The sequence below is a fragment of the Cnephaeus nilssonii genome (assembly GCF_951640355.1).
Source record: "Cnephaeus nilssonii genome assembly, chromosome: 5".
NCBI lineage: Eukaryota > Metazoa > Chordata > Mammalia > Chiroptera > Vespertilionidae > Cnephaeus > Cnephaeus nilssonii.
In genome coordinates this window covers 52,483,350-52,510,697 of record NC_137076.1, presented here as the reverse complement: position 1 = coordinate 52,510,697, position 27,348 = coordinate 52,483,350, and positions in this window count along the sequence as shown.

Sequence of the window (27,348 nt, the reverse complement as noted above, 5' to 3'; positions counted from 1 at the left end):
TCTGTAAATGGGAAACTGGCCTGAGAGCAAACATGTCAAGAGCATCTACCCGGAAGCTAGAAGAGTCAGAAGCAGAAAACACGCCTCCTGATTCATGTTCCATTACTTTAATCGCTAGCCACTCAGTTTAAGCTAAAGTGATATAAATGGTGCATTTGACATATGCCTTCACATCAAGATTAGATAGGAGCACTGAAAGTGTAAGGTTGAACCCTTCTTACCTTCTGCCCAGGATGTCACTCAAAATCTATTCTCTCAGCTCCTCTTTGATCACGAAATTCAGAACCATTTTTACTGCAGCCCAACACCCTCCTGGGTGAACCTTGCTTTACAGGAAACACCTGTGTGTAAATAAAATGGTAATAATTCACGTTGTATTCTCAATGCACCACAGGGATCTCACTATTGAAAAAGGAACACTGAAATAAATGCTTCTATAGGCAGATTACCGCCTTTATAATGTAAACAATATAAACACTGATAAAGCTTCCAATACACCTCAATTTAGATTTTTACATTTTGGGTTTCATTAAAGCAGAACATATCGGTAAGTGAAAATATTTTAAGCCTCAGCCCTTTGCCCATCATAATGGTTTTTTTAAAATCTCATTACAATAAAACCCATTAGTTTGAATAATTAAATACCAAAAAAAATGCTTTCTGCAGGCATTGAAATTTCTGATTTTAATAGGAAAAGAACCAATGGAATGCCTTGTTTTTAAACTTCTATTTCGATTTTATTTTAAAATGACAAACAGAATAATGACTAGCAGAAAGTACATTGCAGAGAGAGGAAGGGACTGAATAAACACAGCCAGCACCTAAGTTCAGGACAATAGAGGCAGGTAGGTACAAAGGGTTGGGGTCTCAGAGCTCTATACCTTGGAGAACAGCTAAGTGGCCAGCATGTATTACTTTATTTCAGTCTTTACAACTATGCAGGTGTCATCCTCAGTTCTACAAAGAAATCGAAGCTTGGAAACGTACAGAAATTTGAACACTGTCACACAGGTTCTAAGCAGAGGTCAGCATCCAAACTCACATCCCTGCACCTCCAATAAATGCTCTTAACCCCTCTGCCTACTATGAAGGTGAAACTGAAATTGTCAAAAGTTGTACATTTAATATATACACTGAGTGGCCAGATTATTTTGATCTCTGAACACATAATAATCTGGCCACTCAGTGTGCTGTGTGTGTGTGTGTGTGTGTGTGTGTGTGTTAGAGGCCCGGTGCATGAATTCGTGCATGGGTGGGGTCCAGTCAGCCTGGCCAGGGGGAGGAGACATGGGCAAGTTGGCCGGCCTGACTGCTGGTTGAACTCCTGGTCAAGGGGATAATTTGCATATTAGCCTTTTATTATATAGGATATACACTGAGTGGCCAGATTATTATGTGTTCAGAGATCATAATAATCTGGCCAGTGTATATACATACACATATACATACACACACACACACATACACACACACACACACACACACACACACACACATATATATATTGATTTCAGAGAGAAAGGGAGAGGGAGAGACAGAAACATCAATGATGAGAGAGATTCATTGATCAGCTGCCTCCTGCACACCCCACAATGGGGATCAAGTCCACAGCCCAGGCATGCGCCCTGACTGGGAATCGAACTGTGATCTCCGGGTTCATAGTTCAACTCAACCACTGAGTCACATCGGCCAGACAACAACTGTACGTTTTTGACTAACAAAGATGGAATTTCATGTGGCTTAACTGAGACCTCTCTGCCATATAGGAAAAGGCAGCGGAAAAGGCAGCGATGACCCCAGGTGGCCTGAGTGTGTTTTGTGGGACACAGATCACTGTTTCTCACCTCCAGTCCTGCTGGCTTCATGCTGCTCCCACCCACATCTGGATGTACTTTGTCCATCCCCCTTTTTCTTCAACCATTTGTATAGGGCACCATCTGCACACCAGGTCCTGTGTTAAGTGCTGGGGATACCAACCTGAGTACAAGCTTGTCCTTGACCTTAAGAAGTCTGCAGCCTTACTCTTAAGGGAACTAACCAAGAGTCTATAAATTGCCTGAGCAGAAGATCATTTCAGGGATGGATCGGGCTGCACATGTGGGAATGTCCATACTGACCTAACACCCCCTCGAAGAGGAGGCAGGAGGAGGTCAGTGGGTCCCGCCCTGCATCTTCTCTAGGACCTCCTGATTTGCAGTGTCTCTACCCTCAGAGTGAAACAGTACGGACTGACATGTGGAGAAAAGAATCAAAAGCCTAGCATGCAAAACGGCATGCAGGTTGCTCATTCGTCATCTCATCTGTCACTCTTAAAGACCCATCATTTCATGGCTCAAGTGAAGCCAGTGTTTATTTCCTTGGAGGTGGAAGCCCCACAATTTGGCTTCTACCCCTTGAACTGTATTTAATTTTTGTAAAATCCCAGCAAATCAAATAACTTGCAAACAGCTGAAACTTAATGAAATTTAGCTTACACATCCATATACTTATGTGTTCACTATGGAGAGTTTACTGAAGTGAGTTGATAGTTCATGTTGCCTAAAAACAAACTAACTAGCAAACTAGCCTCCTAACTCAGTTATTTCTTCCAGAACATTGCCTCCCAGATCAGAGGTGGCGTGTTCCTGCCCAGTGCACAAGAGTTCACACACGCCTCATATGGCCTTGAAATGCTTTTCTTTAGAACATGGTCCTTTCAGATGTTTTAAGCAGACAGTAAATTTAGTCAGTTATTGTGTTTAGTTCAGAGCAGAAAACAAGCTCACCTTGAACATTCTGGGGGATGTTTTTGTTTAATGGAGACAAATCCTTCACATATGGCCGGCCCTTAGTACCAATAAACAAACTCTCATTTACCCTGAACTTTGAGGTGGCATGTCATGGGGTTAGTAATTATTAATGACAACTAATGGCTAGTAGTTACTGGTGACATTTGTGAGAGCAGGATTAAAATAATAATTATAATAATGAGGGGTGTCATGAACAAACAGTAATTGCCATAATGATCACCATTATCGTAATGAGTGAGAAAATGATTTTAGGTTATTAAATCAATAAGGATAACAGAAGTCTGCATGTATCTATGCAGGGTGGGCTAACGTAGGTTTATAGTTGTGAGTATGCAAAACAATTTATTCTTGTATTGTTATTAATTATTGTATTGTTTTTCATACGAACAATTGTAAACCTACTTTTGCCCCACCCTATATATCTCACTGTGTGTCAGGCACTGTGCCCAAGACATAGCATACATTGTCTCCTTTAATTCACAGCAGCTCTGGCAGTAGATATTATTGGTAGCATGATCATCATTGCTGTGCTGAGAAAACATTGGTTTAGAGCAGTTACCCATTTTAACAACAGTAAGTGGAATAAAGGAAATCTAAATCTGGTCTAGCTAACACCAAAGTCCATGTTCCTAACCAGTGTTCCATAGGGTTACTGGAAATCAACAGATACATTGTTATCTAGGACAACCCTGACATCTGCTGAACTGCCAGGTCCCCTAAGCATGCCCTAAGACCTGTCCACAGAACAAGGAGACCCCATAGAGACCAGCCTTCAGAACTGCCTAATAAAGAAACAGCATTTCTATAAAGAGGGGGGACTTGGTTTACTCCCCTAGGCTGAGGATAAAGCCTCATAAAAATGTTCCTCCTTGTCCTGGCTGCTATGGATCGGTTTGTTGGGCATCATCCCCTGAACCAAAGGTTGCCGATTTGATTCCCGGTCAGAATGCACGCCCAGGTTGTGGGCTCAATCCCTAGTGTTTCTCTCTCTCTAAAAATCAATTAAAATTTTAAAAATAAAAGTGCCTCCTTGGATTTTTTATTAGAGTTGTGACCTAAGCCACCTCTTGACTCTCCTTCAGGGCAAGTGGCAAGTTCACTGCCATCCAGCAACCATGAATTGTACACTCAGAAAAGGTTTTGTGTTTATACACATCTGTGTTGCCTTAAGAATGTCAGTGGGGCTGCAACTTCACCATGAATATATCCATTAAAAACCAACATGCTGAATCCTTCGGTGATTCGTTTTAATAGTGGTTCTTCCAGCTTCTATATTTGAAAGATACCCAGTAATCTTTTTTTCTTTATTTGACAGTGGGATAATCAGATTGTTGGTTAATGTTTTCTCTAACCCAGAGTTGCTTATACATCAACCTAGGTTATCCATTTTGCAATGAATTACAACAGAATCACAAACCCTACCGGATGCCTGTGGTGAGTATGATTTAGTCCTTGATGGTTCCACAGCCACCGGATCCCGCGTGGTGCCGGAATCATCGTTAAGAGCACCACTTGTCACTGTGCGAAGAAATAAGGCCATCTGAGCACTGTACATGGGCTTGCGGATAAATGGGCACTCGCTACCGACTTTGAAAAATGACACATGGGACTAATAAGAGCTTGAAATGGTTGAACATTCACTTTAATGCAGATAAAATAGAAACCTTTCTACTAACAGCACAATCGTGCACCTGTCCCCTTCATGAATATATGATTACATTCCACAGCAAATGGGCCTCAGCAGGCATGACAGAGACTTCAGGGTCCATCCATGATTGGCCATGAAGCAAGCATATCTGGTTCGGTGTAGTCACCTACTGCAGGGTGGAGGTGGAGTCCTTTTCCTTAGACTGTATTTCCAAACCAAAGCAATCTGTTGTGAACCAAGGAAAAAAAAGGGGCGGGGGTGGTTTCTCTAGGACAAGGACACTCTACTTTGCAGAGTACATTAACTCAGGGAGCCACATGGGAGCACGCACCTCCCTCTCCCGAGTACAGATGCGCCCAGCTCTAGTGAAGCACAGGTACAGATTGTGAGCAGCCGAGGGATGCTCGAGTTCACTTGCTGAATGGCAGGCCAGCATGCTCTGGTTGCAAATGTACAGCTTACATAAAAAATTAAATAGTCATGAAAGGCGCTGAATGATCAACATTATGCAATTTGCAATTTTCCCACCTCTCTGCATCTTTGGTTAAATTTGGTAGGTTAATATTTCATGAGTGTTATTTCGGTCAGCTTCGTGAACATGTTTAAATAAAATGGTGCTTGTGTAGAAGCACATCAAGATGCTGGCACCCAGGGCCGTGGAAAGGACTCATGCTGTGGAGTGGCTGCACATGACCACGAGAGCTCCTTGCAGATCTGTAGGGTTTTCTGGCAAAACCCCTTTTGTCATTTGCTCCACACTCTCATTTCTGAGGTAGGCAGAGATTATGTTTATGGTAAGAGTGATGAGATAAAAAGAAAGGGAACACCCCAGCCGCTGTGGCTCATTTGGTTGTGCACCAGGAGGTCATCGGTTCAATTCCCAATCAGGGTTGCAGGCTTGATTCCCAGTAGGGGGTGTGCAGGAGGCAGCCAATCAATGTTGATGTTTCTCTCTCTCTCTCTCCCTTCCTCTCTCTGAAATAAATATAAACATATATTTTTTTTAATAAAGGGAACAAAGCATTTCAGAAAACCATTAAAGCTCAGTTATATCAGAGTGCCCCAGTCTACAGGGCAGAAATACATTGCAATGCTCAGCTGACAAAATGATAAACCGCATTTGGATAAAGTCGTCATTAACAAGTTCCCCACTTACAACAACATCAGAGATTTTACTTCTGTTATTCCTCTTCAGTAGAAACATTTTCATCAAAACGGGGTCTTTGGCGCTTGAGAGTTCTCCTGACACTGCTTCTTACTCACCAAATAGAGTCATAATCCTGAGTATGTAACTGCAGAATCCTTTACACAATAACCAATTGCTTCCCCAAAGCGGATTGCGACTTCAGAGGGAGAATAAGCTGCTGAAGGAAATTAACTCTCAAGAAATGAAAGTCCTGTTTCTGTGCACTTGGAGGCAGGAAAGGAAAAATCCAGAGGCTGTCACACAAATGCCGAGCATCCTTTATTCTGTCTATAGACTGTCAGGCCCAGACAGGCTACTTGCAAGGTTACTCTGCCCTCTTATTCTAAGCTCACAGGGGGAGCACGGGGGCGACTCTGGAATCATTCAACAAACTTGCCGAGAGGCCACGCCCAAGCTTTAAGACCTCCTAAATTCCCTAACTGAAATGATACCCAAACCGCTTCATTTACTTTCCCCTTTAGACTTCTATGCACCAGCTGAATCCTAAAAGATTTTCTGCCTTTTACACTTGAAGAAGGTGGGGGGAGATAAATTTCACAGATAAAGGGAAGCCAGCGCATATCATTTAGTTTCGAAAAAAAGAAAATACAGATACACGTTATGAAAAGTGGCTTGTGCACGCCCATGATCAACCTGCTGCCTCAAGGTCAAATTAGCAATGATCATGAGAGCAAATTCACGAGAGCATAAAAATGCCACATCAAGTCAGGTAAACCCTCCATCTCGTCCTGTGCTCCGCTTTCTGGGGCACCAATTAGCAGAGGGTGGGCAGCTCTGTGGTGGTGAAAGAGCTTGGTGGCCAGGGTCACAGCTCTGAGTCCTGATGACACTGATGGATAAGCTTGAGCATATCACATCACATCTTCGAGTCTAGCCTTCTCGTCTGGATCATGAAGCCTGAGAGAGTATCTGCTCCTTCCGACTAAGGGGCTGTTCTGAGAGCCAAATTAGACAACGGATATTCGTATACAGTATGATTGACATTCTGGCACAAAATGAGGTACCTGGGTATCTGAACAAGGGGACACATGAAGGAGCTCCCCAGTGTGCCCCATGTGAGCTCCCTGGACTTCCAGCCCAGTGCTCCTCCACTCCCAGCCATCAATATTGGGTTCAAGTCCTTTACATCCATCCTTTCATTTGAGGTAACCGTCCTGGGTGGCTTCCCAGGAGCAGAACCTGAGATGGAGATTCTTGTGTAAGCGATTGTGGAGGGAGTACTCTCAGGAGAGGAACCCACAGGGAAGTGGGGGTCACAGTATGAGGCAGGAGAGGAAGTGAAGCCCAGACTCAGCCAGATCCACAGGCCCTGGAGCATGACGGCCAGCAGCAGGGAAGAGGCTGGCCTTCCGTAACCTGTCAGTCAGTCCATGGCTGTGGGCTGCACACTCCCCTTCCTACTGCAGAGTGGAAGGATGGGGGTATCAGAACCTTCCAGGCATTTCCAAGGGATGTGGCTCTGTCGGCAGAGGGCAAATTCTCCAATGGGGCAGCTCTGAGCTCCTGGCAGCTAAGCCTCACAGCAGGTGGGGAAGGTGTGCAGTGGCCTGGTGTGGGCCACCACCAGCTTCTACTACAGAGGAGGAAACCAAGGCTCAGAGGGGTGAGGACCGTGCTGGCCTCAGTGCCTTCACTTCTGCCTAGAGCTCCCCTCGCCCCCTCTTCACTTGACAATTCTTATTGATCATAAAAATTCCTTCGAGGAAACCATCCTTCCCCACCCTGGGTTAATCTGGTCCTTCCAGACACTCTCACAGCACCTGTGCCTGTCCTTGGAAGCACTTATCGAAGTTATAATTTAAATAATTATTTCTGCAATCATTTATTTGATATCTGCCATCCCAACTAGACTGTAAACTCTTTGAGAGCAGGGACCATGAATGTCTCATTTGCTACTGGAACCTGTGGTGTAGCTCAGGGCTGGCACATAGTAAGTGTTCAATAAACAGTCGTTGAAGGAAAAATAGAACACAGATAGTAAGAGAGTTTAGAACCAGGTCTCTCTGTATCTCAAAACACATTATTTTGCCACATGCCTTCGACCATGCAAAATCCTCGCTGATTTTTATTTAATGTCTGTAAAATCCCGTCCTAGAAGTCAGTTTCCTGCTCTATTTATATTTACCTTTATGCCACACCTCATGCCATTAACGAACCTGCCACAGATAGTAGTACTTTGGTTCTTTATCTTTAAACCAACTCTTCAGGGTGCAGGGTGTGCTCCTTTGCAGGGGTTTGTGAGATTCAGAGAGGCAGACCCGCTCCTGTCCCTCCGTCTCCTTCATTGCAGAAACCCTTGATCACATCGTGCTCAGCCTTTGTGTTTGGGGCTGAAGAGTCCCCATCATTTTAGCTTCCCCTCCTACCAAAACCACATCACTTTGATCATTTCAGTTCTTCTCCTCTGGATATTTTCCAGCTCTTTATAGCTTTCCTGGGGAGAAATCCAACTTCAGTAAGGCTCTAGGTAAGCAATGCCTGCTCATTGCTTCTCTAGAAAACACTGGGAGGATGGCAAGAGTTTCTGACCCCATGGGGCAGAGCTCTGACCAGCAGGTTAGCTTGCTGCTTGGGTCTGGACGATCAGGACTGAGCAAGATGGGCCGGACATGCCCTGGAGCCCTCCTGCGGTCCCTCCCTGGCTAGCCAACCTCCCAAGTCCCTCCCCAACCTCGATCATGCACCTGTGGGGTCCCTCAGCCTGGCCTGCGCCCTCTCGCAATCTGGGACCCCTTGGGGGATGTCAGAGCGCTGGTTTCAATCCGATCCCGCTCAATGCAGGAGCTGCCCCCTGGTGGTCAGTGGGCTCCCACAGGGGGTGTGCAGCTCAGCTAGAAGCTGGGCTCATGGCTGGTGAGCGCAGCGGCGGTCCTGCCTCTGCGGCAGCGCTAAGGATGTCCCACTGCCGGCTTAGGCCTGCTCCCCGTGGGGAGCGCGTCTAAGCCTTTAGTTGGACATTCCCCAAGGACTCCCGGACTGCAAGAGGGTGCAGGCCAGGCTGAGGAACCACCCCCACCGAATGCACAAATTTCATGCACTGGGCCTCTAGTAATGAGATAAGCACAGGCCAACAATAAAAAAACAGTGGAACTGACACTTTTACTGCAAATACAAACTTTCCATCAGCCACATTCAAGGTTTAAAAAACAAAATCATAATATAATAAGGTCTGTCAAAAGGCTAACCAAAGTATTTAAAATTATTTAAAAGGACTTTATCATGTTAGCAAAATATTTTAAAATGCTATCATTTTCATCTTTATCCTCTCTATTTTTAATTTCAATTTTTGTGTATAGTTTGTAATGCATCAAACAAGTAGCATAGTATTATTTAGACATAATGTTGTAATAAATAATAATAAATAGTGGCAAAAAACTTTTGCTGACGAGGGTGTGTGATGAAAAATGTTTGAAGACCACTGTTCTGGTGCCGTTGAAACCAAACTATTGCCGCCCATGGCCCAGCGTTTTGGTCTCAATGTCACTCCAAACCTAATGAGTTCAAAATGGAATGCTTCCTTCCCCCACCAAGAGAAATCACTTTTGACGGCCCATTTTGCCTCATTGATACCCTTGGATTTCCAAGTCCAAGGCTTTTAAGAGAGCTTGGACTTTGTCTTTTTCTAGACCATTTCCCTCAATACCCACTTATTCTTCAGGCTTCTTCCTCCTTCATCTCTCTCCATTCCTTTCCTTTTCCCCTGCCACGCCTTTCCTCCAGCCTCTCACCGCATCATCTCCTCCATTATTCTAATCACTTGCTAACAGCTGTCTTCCCTCCAATTTCCCCTCTCCTATCCTTAGGCACTATGCTACCACACTCACCTTTCCAGACCTCTAGTCTCATTCTGTTCCTCCCCCCAAAAGCACAATAGTTAAGTCTCTCATTACCCTTAATTTGGAGATTCTTGTATGTCTTGATTGAAGAATGCAAGACCTTAATCTGACCCCACCCGTTCATTGGTTTACTTAGTAAAAAAAATATAGAGTGAGCATTTTCTTTATTCCAGGCACTGTGTGGATGAGTAGATTACATCAGTGAATAACAGAACATTAACAACAATTTATTAGGTGCCTACTATGTGGCAGACACTGTACTGGAAAACAAAATAATGCCTCTCACGGGCTTTTAAGGCTACATTACAAGGGCTTATAGTTTCTACTAAATCATATATTTGATTTTCCCCTTATTTAAATGCTCTAGCTAAATTTTTTTTCTTACAGACATGCTAGATTCATTTCCTCATTTCCTCCAGGCTCCACCATCCCCTCTTCTCTCCACCCCCACGCTGAGATAGCAGCTTCGCCTCTACCATGGCTGTCCATTTAGCACGTTGCTAAGCATTTCCCGTGACCTTTGTGGAGCTCTCCCTGACCACTAACCCGTATTCATTTCTTCCCTCTAAAGTCCTATCCAAGTCATTTGGACTCTATCACACACTGTCCTAGTCTATTACCTGAGTAAATGTGCATGTAGGGCCCTTCCATCTAGCCTGCAAGCATCTGACTGGATGCTTTTGTTGCTGTAGTTGTTTGTCCCACCACACGGCATTACCACTGTAGATGCTCCTTAAATATTATTCAGTTACATGAAGATTGATACAGTAGTTTTGTTAGGGCAGGGGATTGTGGGAGTCATTTTTTTTCAATATATTTTTCATATTCTCTATAATGCGGCTATATTACTTTTATAATGAAAAAATTGCAAATAAAAACAAATAAAATACTTCTTCAACTTGATTTAATTGAAATCCAGAAATAATTGTTCTCATTAGGTAGCTAGACCTTGGCAGTACTAGGGCTAATTTAGACCAGATTGGAAAAATTCGAAAGTGGTTATTAGCATACACCAGTTTTTCCAAATATAAATGGCTCCTTCTCAGTGACAGGCGGGTTTTCTGGGGCACAGCTGATGTTGCCCTAGTTCTGGGTTTCCTAGAACACCCTCCAGGGTCAGGCCAGGAGCGGCTGTCAGAAATGTCTCATATCAGAACTTGCTTATAGACAGTTAAGCCAATAGAAACATATATTCATTCACATTTCTAGCAGTTGCAAAATGGATCTTGAAAGATTTTTGCTTTCTGGGTATCCTATAAATGGTAGATTGGAAAAATGAAAAGACCCAAATTACTCGCAATAGTGGGGGTGGGTATAATGCTGTTTTCCCCCCCTATTACCATGAAAACTGAGGCATGACTTGCATAGGATGGTGGAAATCCTTGGTTTAACTGGGCAAAGCTTTAAAATAACAGAAGGGGTGGGGGATGCGGTAGGTGAACCTCCTATAAAATAAACAACCAGGTTGTCTGAATCCTGCAGCTGAGCCAAGCAGGTTAGGGTGACGCTGAAATAAATAGGATTCCTGCAGAGCAAGTATACACTTTTCCTCAACCACCAATTCCCTTCACCTCCTGCCTCGCCGAGTGACTAATTGAGCAGTGAGTTTTATTGCTCTGATCATTTATGTCATATCTTTTCATCTCTCTCCCACTTAACTCTCCCTGGTCCGTGAAGGGCAGTTTTGATATGCAGCCCTGTTGGAATTTACTGGACTGGTTCAATGGGCCACGTATCTGGAGTGTTAAACTGCCAGGGCCTCCCCCCACCTTGGTTTTGCTGAAAAGAAAAACACATTTTTTGCCCCACTTTTCTAATAAAGAAAGCCCGGAGCATCTAGCTGTCTTCGATGTAGATAATAAATAGGGTGGACAGAGAAGCTTTGAGAACTGAGGGACAGGCCATGTTTCTAGCTCAGATGTTCTTCGCTTTAAGTCATATTGTGGGGGTGTTAAGGGTTAGGAATAGAAAACTTGTGGTTCATACAAAATCAGCACCCCAAATGCTCTGTTTCTCAGAAGAGGTATAACCATCGTATTTGAGAGGGCAGGTGTCGCGATGATAAATGCTCCTTCTATTCTAGCTCCCACCTCTCCTTCCTCCCACGGAAGAGGAAATGTTAGCAGTGCTCCAGCGTGCAGCACTGTAAACACCTCTCTGCAGTCAGTTCCAATTGCGAAAGGAACTGTGGTGGGGGCAAGATAATACGGGGAAATTGGGTGTCCAGGGACTGCAGATTTCAGCATTTTCCTCAGTGCTATCTGAGCAAAAGGGCTTCCACGGAGCGGAGAGGCCTCCAAGCGTGAATCCGACTCAGGGTAAACAAGGCAAGCTGCCAGGGGCCTTGCCTTTCCCCAGCATGGTTACATAAGCACCTCCCCACTTTTTCAAAAATTAGGAACTCTATTGATTGGGTACTCGCCATGCCTCTGGGTGATTTATGACCCAGAAGATGTCTGACAGCCTTCAGGCTGCTGTGTGAGGTGCCAGGCCAAAAGCACAACAAAGAAACATAGGAGGAACTTCTCCTCGCTTGCAGAGAAGCCTCTAAAAATCTCATCGCTGTCTTTAAATTCACCTCTGCTCTGCTTACGGCCTCCTTTATGAAAATCATTGGAGAAACGATACTTCAAATTTGACCATTTTCTCTACAAACGTTTATCTTTTTGGAACTGAAACGCCGTGACAGCTTCCTTGTTCTGTTTTCTGATGGTGGCTTCAACTCTTTCCACCCTTCTGGTTGAGATATTTAAGTTTTTTGATGTACTGCTACTTATTTCAACCAACATTTATTGGACATCTGTTTGATGTCAGCACCTTAATATATGTATGAAACTAACCAAGGTGAATGCGTGAAAACTTACAATCCTTCCTTCAAAGAGCTGGTAGTATAGCAGGTGGATAGCAGAAATGGGTGGCTGTCCAACAGACTTCATGCAACCCTTACGTAGTGTAGGATGTCCTTGAGAGGTAGCTGCGCATCCAGGGACGGCATTTCCTAACTTCCCTGCACCTAGGTGGAGCCAGGTGACTGTTTCTAGTTCTCAATGTGAGAAGTCTTGGATGTCTTGGGGCCCATAAGTCCCCCTCCCCACCATACACATGTATGCAAAATTTCACTTCTTCATACTCTCTTCCTCTCCTGTCTGGGCAGAATAAAGATGAGTTTCAGGGAAACCTGGAAAACCAAGTATTGAAAATGGCAATGCTCCCATCAGCCCGGATCCCTGAATGACTGTGGAGGAAGGATTCCTGCTGACTTTTTCACCTGCCCTGTACAATTGCCACATCAACAGGAAATATATTTCTTTGGTAGTTGAGCCAGTATATATTTTCTAGGTCTATTCATTGTAGCAGCTAACTTACCCTAACTAATATCCGAGGAGAAATAATGTATTCAAATAACAATAACACAACCTTGTGAGCAGAAGAGGATTGAGGCGAGACATGGAAGAGGCCAGTGTTCAAAACTGGAACAATTCTGCAGTGAATGCTCTGTACCAGGAGCGAATTCATGTGAGAGGGGCGTAATGAGCAAGAACATCAACATGAGGCAAAGGAATCCTCTTAAGTTCAAAATTATATTTCCAAATGTGTTAATAGGTATTAAAAGTCAAAGAAGTTGGAATAACTGGGTTAAACAAAGTTTTACATATTTCTTCCTCTGAAAAGTTCCCAGAGATTTTATTGTTCCTCTACGTATTGAATAAAAGCTGTTTAAAATCTCCTAATCAGGATAAAAGCCAAAGTCCTCTCCATGGCCTACAAGGCCTTGCATGACTCACCTCTGCCTTTTCTCTGACCTTACCTCACACCATGATCCACGAGAGTTCAGGCCCTGAATGACTCATTCATCACAGTATTCTGCCGCCTCCAACGCACTCAGGAAATCATTTTTAAAAGCCTTTCCTAAGTTCCTTGATCAAGGAATTCTAATTTGAAGAGCATCTAGGGAGCTAGTATTCTGTGAAACACATTTCAGAAAATGCTGCTTTAAAGTACATCCTAGATCTTTCCCCGTAATTTCATATGGATTCAGAGATACACGCAAATACAAAGGAGACCTGTAGTTCATTCTTTAAGGCAGTGGGGATAAAGTAATGTTCTTTGGGAGCAACCTGACAAACAGATTCATAAAGTGAACAGAAAACAGAGGTCTAGACTCTCCATGACTTCATTGCTTCTCTCCTCAACTGTCAAGATATTGATGATGATTGTTTTTACCAGGTTAAAGAATACCCATTGAGCTTGATGGCCAAGTGTTGACAGCATTTAGCAGATTTAATCTCTAGTAATTCATCCAAGATCTGACCTGCCATTTGGTTTTGAACCAATATAGTTATTATCAGTGGCTTTATTTTTGGTAAAGTAGGGTATGTTCTGCTTTGGTAAACCCTCACTTCTTCCACTTTACACAGCTTCCTCCAGCACTCCACACTGGATGCGGCCCACCTTCCACGTGTCATCCCACAGGGAGTTTGGCATTTGCTGAGAAGTCAAGTGCGTTTCGTTGTCATCATTATCTGCACTGAGCATGTGACTGCTCACCTCCTCTGGGGCTCTGCATGCTACATATCTCTGCATAGCAACCCCTCACGAGGCAGGCATCTTAAGGTCAAAGAAAAGAGGGAACAAAGCAGTTAATCATTTGCAACTCCCATCTGTTAATAAACAGTGTAAATGGGACAGAATTCATCATTTGCTTTTGGAGACACAAAGGTTAAGTGCTTTGTCCCACCCTACTAATCAAGACACTGTCAGAGCCCAGAATGGAACCGGGAGAATTGGCATGGCTCTTTTCAATTCACTGACTCCTTCTCTCCACAGAAGTGTTAGTTGACTTCCTCCCATGGTGGGAGTCAGCAATGGCAGTTAAAGGAAAACTTAAAGCTCCCAGAGCAACTGGTGGATGCTTGAGGTCAAACTATGGGATTCCAAGTAGTAATGTTCACTCAACAGATTCCAATCTTCTCCACACTGAAAGGCAAGTTTGATTTCCTAAATTTCATCCCATCCAGATGATAAAATAAATGAGTGCCAATGAAAGAAAGGGTTTTGAAATTCTCCAATCATATCGACTCATTTACTCCTCATTTCCAGGCTTATTAAATAAGGCAAGATGCCATCTCATCACATCTGAAAGTAGTTTGGGCAAGATCTAAAGAAAAATGTTTCCTGGACATTATTCTTTATGTGACTTTTTCTTAAAGTGCCAAAGGGCAGTGAGAAATATAAAAACAGAGTGTATTAGTTGGCAGGCAGCCCCCTTTCTCATCCCTACCTTTTATCCTGTGAGGTTCATATTGTATGGTTTAGGGACTTTCCTAAGATATATAGTCTGAGTCAATAGGCCATACATGCAGGAACCTCAGGGCCTCGAGATCAGAAAGATACTGACCTTACCCTTCCCAGACTTTAACTTGGGACCAATGTCTCATTTGACTCCTTTCACCTGATAAAGCCCCTTCTTTCTTAGATCACTGGGAACGTCAAAGCAATTGCTAATGGCATGGACCCAGGCAGCTGGGGACAGGCTTGACCCTCAGATGGAACCATCACCTTTCCTCTGTGTCATGGCACAGAGTGTGCTGCCTTGGAATCCCATTATTTCAGAGAGGATGAAGTGAGCAAATGTATGTGAATCAGAAGTTAACTTTCCTCCAAAGGCTGCTTGTTATCTTTAAGATCAAGTCCAAATCCCTTAGTACAGTTGAGAAGACACACCATGAGCTATCCTTGGGTCAATATTTCTAACTTCATTGTTCACCACTTTCTCATATAAACGAAGCTGTAGGTTCCAGCCTTGCTGAGGTGCCTGCTGTTGCCAGAATGTTCCAAGCACTTTCCTTCCTCTCTTACTTTTACACATGATGTTGATAGTTGCTGGGAATTACAATCATTCTTTCCTATGGGAAGCACATGCAGGGCAGAGTTAAGGGATTCTACCTTGGTCCATCCATGGTATCTTAAAATATAGTTCTTTTTTGTTGTTGTTAATCCTCACCCGAGGATATTTTTAGAGAGAGTGGACAGGAGCGGGGAAGAGAGCGGGGGGGGGGGGGGGGGGGGTGGAGGGGGGGGGGGCGGCGGGGAGGGAGAGAGAGGAACCTCAATGTGAGGGAGACACATCAATTGGTTGCCTCCCACACAGGGATCAGACCTGCAACTCAGGTACGTGTCCTTGACCGGGAATCGAACTCATGACCCTTGGGTCTGTGGGCTGGCACTCTAATCACTGAGCAACATTGACCAGGGCTGAAATATACTTCTTTATAGCATATCTTATTTTATGGAATTTCTGTGTTCACAAGTTTCTCCTTCACCAAATTTGGAGCTCCTGGAAGGAAATTGGGCTTGGTACAATATAGGTACTAGACAAATGTTTGATAAATGGAGAATTTGATTATTAGAAATACAACTTTAGTGCATTTCCTGATGACAGTGGGATGGAAGTCTTGTCTTTCCCATATAATTTTACCCATGCGCCTCTGATGTTCATGCTGTAGGTCTTTCAACTGTGAGCCTGAGAATCTGCTAATGACTCTTTGGAATGACATAGACATAGTCTTACAAATTTAATAGAAAACTACTGTTAAAAATTCATGTGGAAAAGGATTCCAAATTACTTTATATTTGCATACAGTGTAAAATTGTGCATCATATAGGTGAAATTACATTTTGTTTCTGTGCATCAATGAAAAGTTCTGGGCAAAGAATTCACCAACAAAAGAATGGTAAAGTAATTAATGCTACTACATTTGATTTTTTTTAAAGCTGCAAATATGGAGGAAAGACTGTTCCTAGATGTGTTATTGCATGATTTATAATCCTCTCAGTCCTAAGAAGCAAATTAAACTCTGGCAGATGGTTCTCTGAAGCCCTGTAATGCAGTTTGTCTGAAGCTCTAGTTACATGTTTTAAGATTCAGAAACATCTTAGTGAACTGCTGTTGAATTGTAGAGCTTCTCCAAGATTCGAAATGGCTTCTCTCCCCAGAAGCATTGGCCCAAAGAGGATGTGTGACTCTGAGGCAGCTAACCCCTCTATCTCATTTCCTGGCAGTATTTTCCCAGCTGCCTGAGGCTACTCTTCCCAGGTAGCTTTTGTCTCAAGTAACAAACCACATAAGTAGCCTTGTCTCATTTGATGGATGAGGCTTGATGTGGAGTAACTGGTCCCCCTAGAATGTGTAAGTTCCACAAAGAGATAGGTTTTTGGAGGTTTTGTTTGCAAAAGTGTCCCAGGCCCTGGACTAGTGCTGGCACACAGTAGGCGTTCAATAACCATTGATTGGATGAATAAATGCATAAAGGACTCTGTTAGTCTGACTTCTTAGGGTGCTTCTGTGTGCTCCCCAAGTACCGAGAAGTTCTTGTTGGGAGGGGACGAACGATCACTGAATTCCCGAGTTCTAAGGAGTGGGGGTCTGCTCCTCTCTCCCCACCCATGGTTCAACCTGGTTCTTGCCCGATTCCCATTCAAATTACATTCCCTTTATAGCCATCCATCCTTTTTTAGCCACCTTGAGAAAACTTTCTCTATAGCTGGAGATAGTTGCTATTTGCTTTGCCTACCCTTGAACTTCCATATTACACAATCCATGCCCCCTCTATAGGTTGTAGTGATGTATTCTCGTCCTTCCTCAAAGCCTCACCTCCCTGAAATAGTCATCCCTGTCCACTGAGCCCTGAGAAGTCTTGAGAGAAATTATGAGCCCACTGATGCCCTGGCACTGCAGCCAAAGAGGTCATCTGAGAGAATTATGGATGTGCCTCTAATTAGAGACTTGAGCTGTATCTTTATATCCATTGGTATATTTTTCTGATTCAGGTCTCCTTGTTTTTGAAACATAAAATCCCAAACCCCAGAAAACTCAAATTCTCCCTTTCAATGGTGCTTTTCAGACAAGACCCTTTAGAGATTATGAAGGGTCATTTTAATAAAAATGAAAGACATCTCTTATTACGATGGCTTTGCTGACAAATAATTAAGATGAATTACTAGCATATACTTGTCCCAGCTGCCTCATTGGTGTCCATTTGGAGTAAGCATATGAAGCTCATAGTTCATGCCTCAGCTCTTTAAATGCAATTTATAACCTAACTTACCATCCTAACTACCTGAGAAGATTTTAATCCTAAACCTGTCACCACCCATTATGTTCATGGGGTCCTGACAGTTCTACATTAAAAGATTTTATAAGTAGAAGTTAACAAGGCCTAGAGAGAATGATTTATGTTTCAGTGTATGAAACAGTCAACATGCTTTCCCTGGCCAAGGATAGCCCAGAGCTCTCTGTAGGCCGAAAGAAGAAAATTATCCCAGAAAGACGAATGGCCCGTGCCTTTGGGCAGGTGACTGATGCGTGGTCCCGGGCTTAAGGCCTAGGTGTCAAGCAAAGCTTATGAATGTCAGGAAGGAAGTGCAGCCCTCCCCTAAATACTCCTTTCTGGCATGGTCTACGTCACTTCTCAGATATTTGGCAGTATGAAGGCAGTGTAAGCTTTTGTTCTTAGGTTGATGACTAAGAAATGAGCCATGATTCATTAAAGCCAATAGTGAGGTGTCACAAAACTGTTCTGTTTGCTACTGACAAATATGGAGGGTGAGTCAGAGGAGGCAGGAGGAGTATTTATGAAATACACCCCCCATCAATAAACCCACTTAGGGTATAGCTGCTGCTTTCTTCAACCCTGACTTTCTTCCCCAAGGTACTGATTAACACACCTACTGAGAAGCTGTCCTTTTTGTAAAAGCACGCCCACGCCCACCCCAGTTGTACTAGTTTGCTAGGGCTGTCATAACAAAATACCACAGCCTGGGTGTCTGACACAGCAGAAATTCATTTTCTTGCAGTTTTAGAGGTTGGAAATCCAAGATCAAGGTGTTAGCAAGTTTGGTTCCTTCTGAGGCCTCTCTCCTTGGGTTGCAAATGACTACCTTTCTCATTGCGTATTCATCTGCCCTTCCTTCCGTGCACAAACCCCCCGGTCTGTCTGTCTGTCTGTCTGTCTCTCTCTTTCTCTCTCTCTCTCTCTCTCTCTCTCTCTCTCCCCAAATTTCCTCTTCATATAAGGACACCAGTCAGATTGGATTAGAGCCCACGCTAACAGCCTCATTTAACTTAATCATTTATTTAAAGGCCTTATCTCCAAATAGTCACATTCTGAGGTCCTGGTGGCTAGGGCTTCAATATTTTCTGAGGGGTGGGGCACAATTCAGCCCATAATACCACTGACCTGCAAAAGCACTCCATAGCTGAACATACCTCCAGAGGAAGCATATTGAGGTTTCTCTAACTCTTGAGATGACCAAGATAATCCCATTTTGAATAATAAAGGACAACCCATTTCCCAAAAGGAAACAGAAATGCCATTTTAAGGAAGCTATTGAAGTACTTGCAGACAGCGAGCACAACAAACTCCTCCCAATGACGTTAATTGTGTTTCCTTCCTTTGATGCATCGTTAATCACATCTCTGTCCTTTTCTTTTTAAAGAAGAAAGGGGCTTGCCCTTTCTTGTTTCATTCAAGTAAACCATTAAGGCAACATCCTCTCTTCTCTACAACCGTATTCCATTTTCGGCACCCAACTTTGTAATGGGAGCGGAGACTAATTTAGAGTGCTCAGTCTGAAGCTGGTATGGTAGGTATTTCTCCATCCATTATTTCAAGTTATAATAAGCGGGGGAGAATGGAGCTGCTCCCAAGATAAGCAGGCCATAATATTTTCACTGTCACCATGATCACAGACGAAGATAAGAGGCCAGCAGTGCTATTTTTACTCCCTATTTTTTACTCCCGGTGTTAAATACAAGGAGAACAAGCGAAAAACAAACTGTCTCAGCCCCTGCGGCAGAATACAAAACGTCCGACCTCTTTCTGGGGTTCAGGCTGCCCGTGATGTTGCTCAAGGATGACATGGATACTACGGAGGTGGTTCGGTGCCAGGAGATGCCTCTTAATTGTGTTTGCAGCCCAGAGCAGAAAGCATGCCCATTCGAGGTACTTGTTGTATCATTTTTAAATCAAGGCCATCTTTTTCTCAGTGGTAAACGTGAAATGTTTTTAAAGGCCAGACTTAGCATAAAATCTATTGGTTGCCATGGATACCACTTACCACACAGGACTGCGCTCCGTGTTCAACTGTGTGATTTTCTCTATTCAAAGGTTCAGCATTGTCAAAAAAATGACTTTTTCTGTTGTTTATCTCGAAGTTCATTATGGGGAAGGCAATAAATAAGATATTCACGTATGGAGGGGAGCGATGTGGGGAGTCACGTGGGCGCGATGCCTTAAAATTCCGTATTTTACAATAATTAGAGTCAAACTGGCTATTGTTAGGAAATAAAATGCGGTTGATCTTTTCCTGTGTATGTGAATATAAAGTAAAGCAGGTACTTGGAAGTCGACTCCCAACAAAATTACACGGTAATAAGGCTTTCCACACCTACACAGCACTTAGCAAGGAAGCTCTGAAGAGAGAGATTTAGCTCTGATAGGCCTGAAACTCCCGGCCTTCCCCTTTATGAGAGAAAATCTGGGTTCAGGACCTCGTGCCCACTGAATTATTCATGCCATCTTCCCATCACATACCTTTAGGAATGAAACAGTTAGGCTGCTATTAACCAAGCGCACAGGTTCCCCATCTCCCAGGCAGCCTCGCCGCCCACACCGCAGGCTGGCCCCCAGTGCTCTGCTAATTAGCTTGAATATTTGTAGCTAATATCTTCCAAGCCCCACCTCTCCTTCCCGCCCACCTCCAGTCCCCAAGGAAAAGTAGGAAGTTAAAAAAACAACCCCACAGAGAACTGACAGAAGTAGCAAGAGGGAGTTTCTCACATTACTGGAGGGTATTCAGAGATAATTTGGTGTCAGCAAATTCCCATTGGCTGAAGTCTGTAATGTTTTGCTATAACTCCCAACTAATCAAGGGATGTCCTGAACATTGACTTGTCACTTATTTAAGTTGCTCTCCTGTCACCTCTCTAGCATTTTTAGACTCCTTGAATCAGGCTATTTGCATGACGGTGAGGGAAAGGGGAGACCTTAATGTAGGCCTCAGTTTTGGAATGTGCTAGCCAGCTTTGGGTGTGCGCAATAATCGCCTGGAGGGAGATGGAATTCTCATTTGGGTTCAAGGCCAAGCAGTACACTGATGCCTGCTAATATGCAAATTCCAACTTGTCACCAAAATTACCTATAGCTGGTGGAGTTGTCTGAGCTGCAGAGCGATAGTCAAATCCCTGCCTGGGCATAACCTACTTGCAAGATGCACTGGCAACTAATTAACATAAAAACAAAGCAAAATAAAAGTGAGAATGTCCAGGGAAAGCACATGTGGCACAGATCATCTCCTGACCGCACACAGCCTTGGGGGAAATTGCCGGGTCCGTCTGACCTGGAGTTTCAGTCAGATCCACACTAAAGAAACAGAGAAGGGAACCCTGCAAACCAGTTTTGCTGGCTGGAAATGAGAAGGGGTGGCTGTGAAGGACAGCTCGCTGAGGTATGGTTGTTGTCTGCCTGGTACATTGATTTATCCTAGTGTCTAGAACATTGTCTGGCACACGGTAGATATGCAAGAAATCAAAGATATTGAGATAAGCTGTAGGCAGTTACTAAAAGGTAACTATATTAGTTGGATTTTTCTTAAAAGTAATGAACACTAACTCTGGTTAGCTTAAGCAGAGATGGTACTTATAGCCATGCCACAGGGAAAGGTGAAACACCCAGGTATGAATTAAGGAAGTTCCAGGAGTCTGGGTGGCAGAAATCAATAGAGGATTTCTTTAGGATGCTGCCACTGGGATGACTCAGCGCCAACCATCTTCAGTCTTTTTGCCATTTGCTCAAGATTCAAATTTTTAGTGAGACTGTTTGAGGAAGAATGTCCTTAGCTTAGACCATCTGCTCACCTTGTCACTAGAGTATGGCTGGAACACATGGGACCTGGCTATAAACTACAAGTCCCAGCCTCCCTTGCAGCCAGTTGTAATAAGGTGACCAAGTCTGCAAGAAAGGAATATAACCCCAAGTGCTAAGTAGACACTTATAGGGCTGGCACTCCTCCATGCTTCCTTTTCTTCCTGCTGGGTGGAAATGGCAAAGACGAGGGTAACCTTGGAAACCATGCATTGAGGATGGCAGGGTTGCCCCACTAGCCTAGGTCCCCTGATGACTGTGTGGAGCAGAGCCTATCTACGGGCTCTGGATTGTTATATGAGAGAGAAATAACCTTTTGTTCTCTTTGAGACAATACATTCTGGAGTCTCTTCGTTATGGCTACTAAAGCCTTCGCTTTAATACTGGATGTAAGAAGAGAAACATCCCCCCCCTCCAAAGCAATCTGTTCAGTCACTTTCAAACTGAAGGAGAAATGGACTCATGGAAGCAAAAACAATAAATGCCCATTATGATAGTTGCTGTTATTGTCAATACATGTGTGCTATGATCACCATGCACCAGCTACATTCAGCACCAGTGTTCACAGTTCCTGCTTCTAGATTAGACTGTGTGATTTGAAACTCCCAACCCAGAAATGCCTTGCTTTGCCCCTTAAACACATGACTTGCCCCAAGTGTTCCGCTCTCCTCAACTTACCGAAGTCCCAATCATAGAATTATTTGCTGAAGGGGCTGATGAATTAAATCAAAACCCACTTTAAATGAAAATAATTGAAGTTCCGTGCCTGCCATCTTGTCACCGTAGCTGCCACCACTTGAGCTACAGACTAATCTCGAACACTGATTAGCACATGCTCAGGCTCAAGAAACACCGTTTTGTGCTAACAACCCCTAAGGAGCCGTCACCAAGTAAACAACTCATTAGTCTGTGGAGAGAATGGACAGCAGAGGCACAGACTCCTAATTTGTATTTTTACTTTGTGATTTATTTTCAATCAATCAACAAGTCCTTATCGATTGCTTACTATGGACCCATCACTGCTTTCATTTTGAGTAGAACAATGTATTGTTTTCAACCTGAGTATTATTGTTGGTGTTTAATAAAAAAGTTATTGGATATTTTTTCCTAGTTTAAAATACACACATATACTTATGTATTTAAACACTTGCTATGTTGTTAAGGGTCACGTTCCAATTTCATGTTGAAAGTCAAAAGGAAAGTGGGAGGTAAACTTTTGCTGAAATGTGCTTTCTTCATTGGTGCAGCCTTTAAGTTTTTCCTCTTTCTTCAATTTCCTCGGTTCCCCTTTCTGGGTCGATCTCTTGCCCACATTCTGGCATTACACAGATTTGAGACTGTGTAACCAGTTCAGAGTTCTCTTTAAATGAGCGAGCTGGCATCACCACCATCTCTGTTCATGTCCATCTCACGTAGTCTGCCAATTCTTAGATACGGTCCTTCACACTTTGCCCAAGAACCTGGTTCTGACTAGCCCCGTCCTGATCATCAGTGTCTACATACAAAATCTTCTACACTGCTCACCCAAGTCAACCCTTCCATTCCTCCTTGGCCATTGGCTTGCTGCGCCCACCCCATCCCCCAAAGAAGAGGTACAAGAGCAAGATCTGAGGTCTTCAGAGAAAGGTCCTTTGAACCTTAGTATCCATAAGGGTAGGCAATTCAGAGGTCAGAGAAAGTTAGAAGTGGGTCCAATCAGGACTCTGAACATCTGATTACAGGCTAATATGGCAAAGCGAGGCATCAGTAATGAGCCTGATTGTTAATGAAGTTTGTAGGACAAAAATGCCACACTGCATTTCTGCGGCTGAACACTGTCACATATGGTGGGGAGAGGAGGACCTGCTGGACACCCATGGGGCAATGCAGCCCCTCAGTGCCTACTTTGGGGCAGAAATGCTACTCCCCTGAGCGATAGAAGCTGGAAGTTCCCTGGCAGAGATGAGGAGGCCTTCCCTTCAGAAGCTGCTACGCTTTGCCATCATCCTGGAAGGTCCTCCCCTCAAGCACTCTAGTCTTCTGCATGTCCCCTCCTCATCCTCCTCTTCCTGCCTTCTATTACATCCTGAATTATAACAGTTAAGAGAAGAAATTATCAGAATCACGTAACACCCACAGGCTGAACTTGCAGCTACAGTGGTTGTCTGATAAATTTGGAGGCGAATCTGTGAGCTTCCACTGATAAGGGACCTGAGGCCTGCAAGTATCACAGAGCACCCTCCAGGTGCTCCAAATGGCAGGACAATGAAGACATAGACGACCCCACCTACCTTTAGCAGGAGGTCAAGGCCAAGACAAGGACTGGTCCCAAAGTGCTTGCACAGCTTCAGTTCCTTCTGGACCCCACTGATGACAAATAGAGGGCTCAGCTCTCCCAGGCTGCCAATTCTAACTCTCTCCTGAACACTTACATTGGCTTAATTATTTTAATTGAAAAAAATAGGCTACTAATGATTGCAGCTCTCTCAGCCAATACACAATGGGATGGAGGTCCACTGTGCGTTTTTAAAGGCTTGCTGCCTCAGAATGGCTCTCACACTTGGCTGGAAGCAGGGAACTCCCGGTCCTTTTGGGAGGGCTAGTTAATGAAGTCAGTGTCAATTCATTCCTTCTGCCTTTTGTGGAAAACTCACCCCATAGCGCTGCCTGAGTCAAAAAGGTTCCACAGTGCCTATGATTTCTTGCTCAAGAAAAAAGAACAGCTTTTTGCATAATTCTGAGAGCAAGCTTCATGACTCTCCACCACATCCTGGAAAATTCTGAGATACACAATGCATAACATGAACAGAGACCCCAGCACGCAAGCCGTGATAAGGAGGTGCGTGGCATTCCACAGTCAGTCACTTGCCTGTGAAGCGACATAAAAGCCCAGTTAGTGCTGAGTAACAGCTGTATTTTTCTTGTTTATAAATTCCAGTTGTATGAAAGTGGCACACAACAAAGAAACACCATGTCTGCCAATAATGGAAATTGTTTGAGATTGCTGAGGAATTGGTGAACCAGAGGGGGTTGCAGAGGTAGCTTTGGGAGTTCATGTCTCAGCTCAAGATTTTAGACACAGGCATGTTAATCTTAATTTAGCAGCCCAAACAAGGGTGAGAGGAAAGTTGGTATATATGTGGAGGATGTTTGGAGCAGGGCATGGAATTTGAGGGTCTGTGGAGGCCAGAACTGCAACATGAGGAGAGATGAAGGGAACAGAAGTGATGTCCATCCAAGTACTAAGATCATCTTAGATTCTCCCCAACTACTGCCACATCCCACGTCCTTCTGCTCAGAGGGCCTTAGAAGGGCCAGAGCAGAAACACGTAAGTAGGAAGCTTCTGCTTCTGAATCAAGGTGTCTCCCAAGGAGCCTGTTAATTGCTCTTTCACCGTCAGCTCTCGTACTTTGGGATCTTAGTTTTGCGATGAGGGGAGACCTGGGCATGGAGTCTCACAACCACCTATGAGGTGGATGGGTGGGTATCATTATGTCCAGCTTTACCGATTAAGAGGTTGGGGCTCAAGAGGTTTAAGTGCCTGTGTCCATGCAGCTAGCACAGAATCAGCAGAGTCAAAACTCACCCAGGCCTTTTGAAGTCACTCTTTATTATCCATGCTGCCTCTTCTGGGTGTGCTGGTTGCTCGCTATCAACCCACTCTTTTGGCTCCTACCTCACTTTGCACCTCAATGTGTCCATCTGGTTCCTAACAGCCTGCTTGCCTCAGCTCCAGGAGCCATACGTGCTCCTCCTGTTTCTGCTTACGGGGCTAGCTTTGGAGAGCTTGCTGGTGATTGCTAGTTTCCCAGGTTTCCACACTCCTGACAATCCATCTGCCTGCTTTCTGACCCCGACTTCAGCCCACTCCAGGTCTCACAGCCTGGAGTTTTGTCTGTCTCTGTGCTTCATTGGCCATGTTTACTAGAGGACTGCCCGTGATGCTGGGCCACGTTTTGGGGGAAGAGGGTCATCAGCCAATGACCACTCCACTGAGATGCTGAGCCAGGTGGGAGAGGCAAGTCAGAGCCGGGGAATGGAGCCAGGTGCAACAGTTGTGGGCACTGGGGGAAGAGGCACCAGAATTTATGCAGAGGTCAGTAGTGTGGAAGCCAAGGAGAGATGCCAGGCAAAGGCAGATAAAATCGGGGCAGCTCCGGAGTTAATTCTATCTCACTGGGCCTCTACCCATGCGGTGTTGCTTGAAAGCACAGCTAACATGTTTTACTAGTTTCAACCCTATTACCTTAGGTGAAATATGTGATGCCAGGTGCAGATCAAGAGGGAGAAGCGAGAAAGTTTTACAGTTTGTTATACTCACAGTTTTCTTGGAAGAACACCATGCAGGACCACTTGGACAAGCACCAGCGTCGGTCATAAGGCAGACAGAAAGTAGAACAGTGGACACGAGCTTTTATTGTGTTTTCTGTGGGAAGGAACACAAGAGGCAGAATTGGTTAGTTTCTATAATTTCGCAGGCTCTGGGCCTCAGGTCCTGGGGAGATTGGGGCAAGTGTATAGAGGAGGTGGTTGGGGGTGTAGAATTAATTAGCTTCTACAGAAGGAGAACTCACCAGCCTTTAGCCAGGACCTCAAATCTGGGTAGAGACAGCATTTATCTGAACCATATTACAACTGAATTGGGATGGACACAATTCTTAGGAGAGCTTTTTAAATAATTACAAAAGTAGTACAGTGAGGTTGAAAAACTCAACGACACACGGAAAACATTTAAAAAGTGACTCCTAACATCACAGGGAAATAAATTTAATAGATAAATTATGTAGATAAATGTCATAGATAAATATGTATTTTTCCAAAATTTTGGCTATGTCTATAGGAAATGTGTGTCCATGTGTGTTACGCATATACACAGTGTTTTGTAGTTTATAACGAAGATAAAAATAGGGTTATACTATGGCATACATTTCTTTTCTTTAAGCACAACACCACCATATGGAACTTTTCCATGTTAATACATAGAGACATCATTCTTTATTATGGCTGCATAGTATTCCACAGTATGGTTCAAACATTATATATTATGAATAATTTTTCTATTAATTTCTATTTATGTTGCTATCAGATTTTTCTTATTGATCCAGTAAACACTATTCACACAAGACTTCTCTGGGAAATAAACTCAAAGAAGTGAAATTTCTGGATCAAAGTGGGGATAAATGGTGATGGAAGGAGAACTGACTTTGGGTGGTGAACTCACGATGTAATATACTAATGATGTATTTACAGAGTTGTACACTTGAAACCTGTATTTTCTTAACCAATGCGCCCCAATAAATTTAATAAATTTTTAAAAAATTATATGCATTTTAAATGTAATTAGGAACTGTCCAGTTTTTCTCTGAAAATATTATACCTTTTTATATTCCCACAATAGTCTATGACTTAGACATTATTGATCTTCATTTTTCCAATCTAATGGGTAAAAAATTTGTCTCTTTGTTTTAGACTGTATATATCTGATAACTAAGGAAGTTTGTTCTGAAATATATATTAGCTATTTGAATCTCCTCATCTAGGAATGAACTCTAAGTCTTTTCCTAATTTTTAAACTTTTTTGTATATTAAAATCTTAACTTTTTATTATGTAATTATAAATATTTTTATTAATATCATTTGCTTTTAATTTTGTTTGTGTTTTTCTGTATAAAAACCTTTTTGTTTTATATAATAAAATCTGTCCATATTTTCTTTTATGGTCTCTGGGTTTTCCGTCTTGCTTAGGAAGGCTTTCCCAGTGGGGGTAGACTTTTAATGTACTAGTGCTGGGCAATAGTCTTAGTGCTGATATTACCCTGATGAAGTACTATTTCTGCTTCCCCAAAAGTCTTTTGCTTACTAGGGGGCTGGGTAGGCATGCCAAGAGTACAAGTCACGGATTAAGTGCTTCTTAACTTCTCCTGTGCCAAATACTTCTTTGAGATTCTGATAAAAGTTATAGAC